General features: G+C 37.1%; 2 protein-coding genes across 4 annotated transcripts in view; both read right to left on the bottom strand.

The window, feature by feature from the left end:
* Positions 1-7,500, bottom strand: part of LOC107145079 (transmembrane 9 superfamily member 3-like) — a 26,214-nt gene that overhangs the window by 7,400 nt on the left and 11,314 nt on the right. The gene's annotated exons all lie outside the window — the stretch shown is intronic.
* Positions 1-7,500, bottom strand: part of Map4 (microtubule associated protein 4) — a 167,489-nt gene that overhangs the window by 154,561 nt on the left and 5,428 nt on the right. Inside the window, exon 1 of one of the 3 annotated variants that reach the window (XM_048795411.1) lies at positions 5,968-5,991. The exons of the other annotated variants lie outside the window; for them this stretch is intronic. The gene's annotated coding sequence lies outside the window, so the exon portion shown is untranslated. Of the gene's footprint in view, positions 1-5,967; positions 5,992-7,500 lie in introns of those variants that run through there. 3 annotated transcript variants of the gene reach the window in all.

Below are 7,500 nucleotides of genomic sequence, written 5' to 3'. Positions count from 1 at the left end.
TAGAGACAGGGTCTCACTGAGTTTCTTAGTGCTTCGCCATTGCTGAGTCTAACTTTATTTTATTTAACTCTGGATCCTCCTGCCTCAGACTCCCTAGCCTCTGAGATTACAGGCATGTGCTACCGTGCCCAGAAAATACTGGGCAGTTTTAAATCTTCCAGTTCATGAAGGTGGAATATCTTCCTTTTTAAATATTTTTCATTGGACATAATATTTTTATTTTATATATATGAATATGATATGGCTCCATGGTAAAGTGGCCCTGGGTTCATTCCCCAGTACAACAAAAATAAAAATAAAAAATAATAATTTTTTTCTAGTTGTCAATGAAATTTTATTTTTTATGTATTTATGTGCAGTTTGAGAATTGAATCCAGTGCCCCACACATGCAAGGCAAGCACTCCACCACTGAGCTACAACCCCAGCCTACAAAAAAATAGTAATAAATTTAACCAAAGAAGTGCAAAGACTTATACACTGAGAAAGAACTTAAAGACATAAATAAATGGCTAAGCACAGTGATCTGCACCTGTCAACGCCAGGTGTTCAAGAGTCTGGGGCAGAAGGAGTATAAGTTCAAGACCAGCCTAAGCTGGGGATTGAACCCAGGACCTTGTGCATATGAGGCAAACACTCTACCTACTGAGCTGTATCTTCAGCACCCCCCCCAAAAAAATTTATGTTTTATATTTTTAAAAAAGAAGGGCTGTAGCCAGGCACAGTGGCCAAGCCTATAATCCCAGCAGCCTGAAAGGCTGTGATGAGAGGATCACAAGTTCAAAGCCAGCCTCAGCAAAAGCTCTCATTGAGAACCTGTCTCTAAGTAAAATACAAAATAGGACTGGGGATGTGGCTCAGTGGTCGAGTGCTGGTACCCCCCCAAAAAACAAAAAGCAGGTGGCCTGCAATACAGCTCAACTATACAGTTTCCCTGTTCAATCCCCAGTACTATCAAAAATGGAAAAAAAAAAAAAGAGAGAGAGAGAGAAAGAGAGAAAAAAAAAAGGCTGGGGTTTTGGCTCAGTGGTAGAGTGCTTGGCTAGCATGTGTGAGGCCCTAGGTTGATCCTCAGGACCACATAACATAAATAAAAGTATTGTGTCCACTGAAAAATATTAACAAAATACAAAAGACATTCCATGTTCATGAACTGGAAGATTTCAAACTGTTTAAGACAGCAATATTCTTTAAATTGATTGACAAATTCAATACAGTATCTAAAAATTTTAACTTCCTTTTTCACAGAAATTGACAAGCAGATCCTAAAATTCATATGAAAATGCTAGGAATCCAGAATAGCAAAAAATCTAGAAGCTCGGCATGTTGGTGCAGGCCTGTAATCTCAAGAATTGGGGAGGCTGAGGTGGGAAGATGGAAAGTTCAAGGTCAGCCTCTGCAACTTAGTTTGAAAGTAAAAAATAAAAAACAATCTTGAAAAAAAAGAATAAAGTTAGAAAACTCACACTTCTTGATTTCAAAACATACTACAAGGGCTGGGGATGTGGCTCAAGCGGTAGCGCGCTCGCCTGGCATGCGTGCGGCCCGGGTTCGATCCTCAGCACCACGTACAAAACAAAGATGTTGTGTCCGCCAATAACTGATAAATAAATGTTTAAAAAAAAAAAAAAATCCTTCTTTAAAAAAAAAAAAAAAAAAAACATACTACAAAGTTGAGACAGTGTGGTACTTGCATAAGGAAAGACATGTAAATCAACAGAATAAAATCAAAGTTCAGAGATAAACCTGTGTATCTATTGGGTAAACTGACTTGCAACATGGATGCCAAGACAATTTTTTTTAATGAAAAAGATCTCAAAACTCTCCAAAGTAGTTGTGCGATTAGTAAATAAGCACATCAGTCATCAGGAAAATCAAAATTACAATGAGCTATTCCACTTCATACCCATTAGGATAGCTATACTCAAAAAGATATTAGCAAGTCTTTCGAGGATATGGAGGGAACTAGAACCCTCAAATACTGATAATAGGAATATAAAATGAAAGGCAATTTTGGAAAACACTTTGGTGGTTCCTCAAAAGGTTAAACACAGTAACCACATGACACAACAATTCCACTTCCAGGTATACTTATGCAGGAAAAATGAAAACCTATGCCCACACAAAAACATACAAAGAATGTTCATAGCACCATTATTCATACTAGCTAAAAAGAGAATTGACACAAATGTTCACCAATGGATGAATGGATAAACAAAATGAAGTGTATCGATGTAATGAAATATTATTTAGCCATAATAATGAAATAAATGGTTGACACATGCTATAACATGGATTAACCTAAAAACAACAGGCTACATGAAAAAAGCCAGACACAAAAGGCCATTTATTGTATGATTCCATTTATATGAAATACCATAATGGAGTAAGGAAAATTTGTGGTTGCCAGTGGATAGAGGAATGAGAAGGAACAGGAAGAAACTGCTAAAGGGTATGGGGTTTCTTTTGAGGATGATGAACATGTTCTGGAATTAGATAGTGGTAATAGTTGCAGAACACTATGACTACATCAAAACCCACCAAATTATATGCTTTAAAACATAAGTTTTATGGAATGTGTCTTTTTAAATGTGAAATGATAAATGCTCAAAGATAAATATTAATAAATATTTATTTGGTTAATAAAATAAAACATCAAAGAAAAAAAAACAACCTAAACTAGGAAAGTAGTTACAAAAGACTTTCTTTGGTTTTTTTCAAAGATAAGAATTTACTGAAGAATAGAAATAGGAACAAAATTCTCTCAATGCAAGAGGGGACCCGAGAGCAGGTTTTCCCAAAGAAAGGCAATAAATAAAGATTGACATCTGAGCTGATATGAATTGAACCAATCCTAAAAGTCTGCCTGATCCCCTAACCCCTCTACTCCCAAATTCTTCCTAAGCTCAGAAATCACTTATTTACCTGCCACCCAAAGCAACACTCACTCCCCCAAATTATTTCTTTTTTTCTTTCCTGGGTTTTTGTTGTTGTATTTTCTTTGATGTTGTTTGTTCCTCTGTTTTGGTAGTACTGGGGATTGAACCCAGACACCCAGCCATTTTTTTTTATTATTATTATTATTTTTTTAATTTTTGGTACCAAAGGATTGAACCCAGTGATGCTCTACCACTGAGCTACATCCCCAACCATTTTTTATTTTTTGAGACAGGGTATCACTAAATTGCTGAGAATGGCTTTTTTGTAATATTTTTTAGTTGTCAACCAATCTTTATTTTATTTTTATTTCGATGAGGTACTGAGAATGGAACCCAATGCCTTATACATTTCAGCAAGTGCTCTACCACTAAGCCACAACCACAACCCTTGGGAATGGCTTTGAACTTACATTCCTCCTGCCTCAGCCTCCCAAGCCATTGGGATGACAGTCCTGCACAACTGCACCAAAACTTTTTATTTTATTTTTAGACAGGGTCTCACTAAGTTGCTAAGGCTGGCCCTGAACCTTCAGTCCTTTTGCCTCATCCACCTGAACCACTGGAACCAGAGAAGTGTGTCCCCACACCAGGGAAAGCTACAACTATTTATATGTTATTCACTATAAGTCAGAAACTACCTATACTTTGTCATAATGGGAAAAAAAAATCATATAACCTAATTTTGGTCAACAATCAAAACTATTAAAATGATCTAGCTATGCTGCCAGGCATGATAATGCATGCATATAATCCCAGCAATTTGGGAGTCTGAGGCAGGAGTCCTGATTAAAAGTTTGAGGTCAGTCTCAGCAATTTCTTGAGACCCTCAGCAATTTAGCAAGACCCTGTTTCAAAATAAAAAATAAAAAGTGCTTGGGATATAACTCAGTGGTAAAGCACCACTGGGTTCAACTTCCAGTAGCAGAAAACAAAAAATAAATAAATAGGGCTGGGGATGTGGCTCAAGTGGTAGTGCGCTCGCCTGGCATGCGTGCGGCTCGGGTTCAATCCTCAGCACCACATACAAACAAAGATGTTGTGTCCGCCGAAAACTAGAAAATAAATATTTAAAAAAATTCTCTCTCTCTCTCTCTCTCCCCTCCCTCCCTCCCTCCTCTCTCTCTCTCTTTATAAATAAATAAATAAATAAATAAAGGAAAGAAAAGAAAGGTTGAACTACAACCTTCAGTTTTAAGATGTAAAACATTTTAATCATAATTTTAAACACAAACTATAGAAAATCAAAACCAAGATCTCTCTTGGATATACTTCCTAAAATAGTAAAGAGAAAAATTAAGCATGAAATTTTGGCTCTAATTACATACTACTAGGGTATTATGTTGATACTCAGTGATTTTATTTTTAAATCACCCAAGTGAAAACCAGAAAAAAAAAAAAAGTTAGTTATATAGACACGGGAAGGTAATGGAAACAATACTCAAAATAATCCCTTTGGAACAACGGACAGAAATTAGCAAAGAAAATGGGAATGTGAAAAGTCTAATACATGAGGACTGGAAATGTAGCTCAATGATAGACCACCTTGGTTGGCACATGTAAGGCTGTGGGTTTGATTCCCAGCACCCCCCCCCAAAAAAAGTCAAACATATGGTTCAGAAAAACCAACCAACCAAGGACAAAGACTTGGCTTAATAGCACTTCTAGGAAAAAGATATAGAGATAAGTTTTCTAGTAGACAGATACAAACTAACTTTGAAAAAAAAAATATTAAAAGAAAAATAATTTATTCTAAAACAGCACTGATGGAAAATGACTCAGTAGTAAATTCCCTATGGGCAGGGATTATAATTGAATTTTTTTTTTTTGGCAATGGGTACTGGTGATTGAACTGAGGCACTCTGAGCCACATCCCCAGCCCTATTTTTTTTTTTTTTAATATTTATTTTTTAGGTGTAGATGGACACAACACAATACCTTTATTTTTATGTGGTGCTTTGTGGTGCTGAAGATGGAACCAGAGCCCCACCCATGCTAGGCTAGCGCTCTACCACTGAGCCACAATCCCAGCCTCCACAGCCCTATTTTACATTTAGAAACAGGGTCTCACTCAATTGTTTAGGGCCTCACTTTTGCTGATGCTGGCTTTGAACTCACAATCCTCCTGCCACAGCCTCCTGAGATGCTGGGATTACAGGCATACGCCACCATACCCAGCATAATTGATTTTTTTTTTTTTTTAAAGATGATGTCGCACTGTTTCCAAGCTGGGCTCAAGTAATCCTCCTGCCTCTGCCTGCCGCCTGGAACTACAAAAGCACACCATCACGCCCAGTCATAATGAATTTTATAATCACTTCATTTCAAAAGCCTAACACAATATCTAGATTAGACCATATCTTACAAACTTTGACAAACTGTAGCATGTACAAAGGATGATGCCCAACAGAGTAAAAAAAAAAAAAAATCAGCACATTTCATGAGAAGCATCTGGAGGAAAAAAAAAACTGTTTAGTCTGGAAAAGAAAAAACTTCAGTAGGGCAAAATAACTGTCACTGAAGAGCTGGAAAGTGGAATTTGGAGATTCACAGAATAAAAATAACTGGGGGTAGCAAAATTAGAATCACAGAACAGAAACTGTAGGGAAGCAGATTTGAAAGCATCTTCAGGGAAGTCTTCCTAAAATGACAAATTTGCAAACATGGAATTGGTTGGTAACCACCAGCTATTAGTTCCCTATCTTGAGAAATACCTGTGTGGAGGACTGGAGAGATGAGATATTACATTATATGCAAAAAACTTGCCTAGATCATCCTTAAAATCTCTTCCAATTCTATGACTGTACAAGTAGAAAGAAGTTCACGAAAGGAATTATTCTTGTCCTCAATACAAAAAAAGTTTTTTTAAAAACTGCTAAAAAACAGTAATTTCTTTAACTAGAAGCATTCCATCAAAAAGGGACAAATATTAACTAGTTAGCCAATATACTTGATATGAAGAGACTTCCTTGCTTGGGATGAAACACAGCACTGAAATTGAGTACAGGTCATCAATTTGAGCTAGACACTCACTTCCTGTTTGGCCAGAGGCAAATTACTTCACCTCTCAAACTGAAAAACAATAATTTAAAATCCCGAAGGAGCTGGTTGTAGACCATTTTCCCAGCATTCAGGGCCCTGGACAAAAAAATAAATACCAATATTAAATAAAAATAATTTAAAGTAGTTAACACCTGCTAAATGCTTCAGAAATTTATGTAACATTTTTAAAATTTTATTTGTTAAGCCACCCAAATTTCTTTGTCAGAAAAGATGTTACAAATAAGCAAGAAGGGGGAATACTAGAAGGAATTCTCTGATGCTGGATTAGAGTCAGATATCAGATATGAAAACAGATAGAAAAACAGATATATACACACATGTGAGCATGCATATATATGTGGATATATATGCATATGTTCATATACACATGCATTATTTCCTAGTTCTGTCCCAAGAGGACCTAGAAGCAGTGATACCCCAGAAGAAACACACATTCAGAAACCGAATCTTTATCTTAATACTTTTTTTAACAAAAGAAGCCAGGGCTCCTTGGAGAAATGGCTTAGCTTAGCACTGGGACAGAGAAAATACAAAATAAGAAAGGAGCATCTTACAATATCAAAAAGTCCTAAAACACAAAAGTGTATGTATATGTGTGTGTGTGTGAGTGTGTATGTGTGTGTGTGTGTGCGCACGCGAATAAAGAACACAGACCAGGCTTGGTGGCTCACACTTGTAATTCCAACACCTCCAGAGCCTGAGGCAGAAGGATCATGATCAAGATCAGCCTCAGCAATCTAGCAAAGCCCTGAACTTAGTGAGACCCTGTCTCAAAATTTAAAAAAAAAAAAAAAATGTTTAAAAAGACTGGGGATGTGGCTCAATTGTTAAGCACCCCAGGTTCAATCCCTGCTACCAAAAACAACAACAACACAGGTACCAATGTTAAAATGGCCAAAGCTGGAATAAACTAGCAATAAAATACAGTATTTTTTTTTAAAGAGAGAGAGAGAATTTATTAATTTTTATTTTTTTTAAGTTTTCGGTGGACACAACATCTTTATTTTATTTTTATGTGGTGCTGAGGATCGAACCCAGCGCCCCACGCATGCCAGGCGAACGAGCTACCGCTTGAGCCACATCCCCAGCCCCAAAAATACAGTATTTTTTAATAACTTCATTTTATTTATGGTGCTGAGGCCAGTGCCTCACTTTACCACTGAGCCACAAACCCAATGCCAAAATACAGTATTGGATTGCTAACAACAAAAAAAAAATCATCAGGGGCTGGTGTTATAGCTCAGTTGGTAAAGTGCTTGCCTCACATGCACAAGGCCCTGAGTTCAAACCCCAGCACTTGAAAAAGAAAAGAAAAGAAAAAAAAAAATTTCACAAGGCCAGGCACACTCCTGTGGCGTACACCTGTAATCCCAGCGGCTGGAGAGGCTGAGGCAGGAGGATGGAAAGTTCGGCAAATGTGAGGCACTAAGCAAAACAGAGCTGGCTCAGTAAAGTACCCCTCAGAGTTCAATCCCTGGTACCAAAAAAAAAAAAAAAAAAAAA

The sequence above is a fragment of the Marmota marmota genome, unplaced genomic scaffold (genome assembly GCF_001458135.2).
Source record: "Marmota marmota marmota unplaced genomic scaffold, marMar, whole genome shotgun sequence".
Taxonomy (NCBI): Eukaryota; Metazoa; Chordata; class Mammalia; order Rodentia; family Sciuridae; genus Marmota; species Marmota marmota.
The sequence above is the reverse complement of the archived record's forward strand: the minus strand, read 5'-3'. Positions and strand labels throughout refer to the sequence as shown.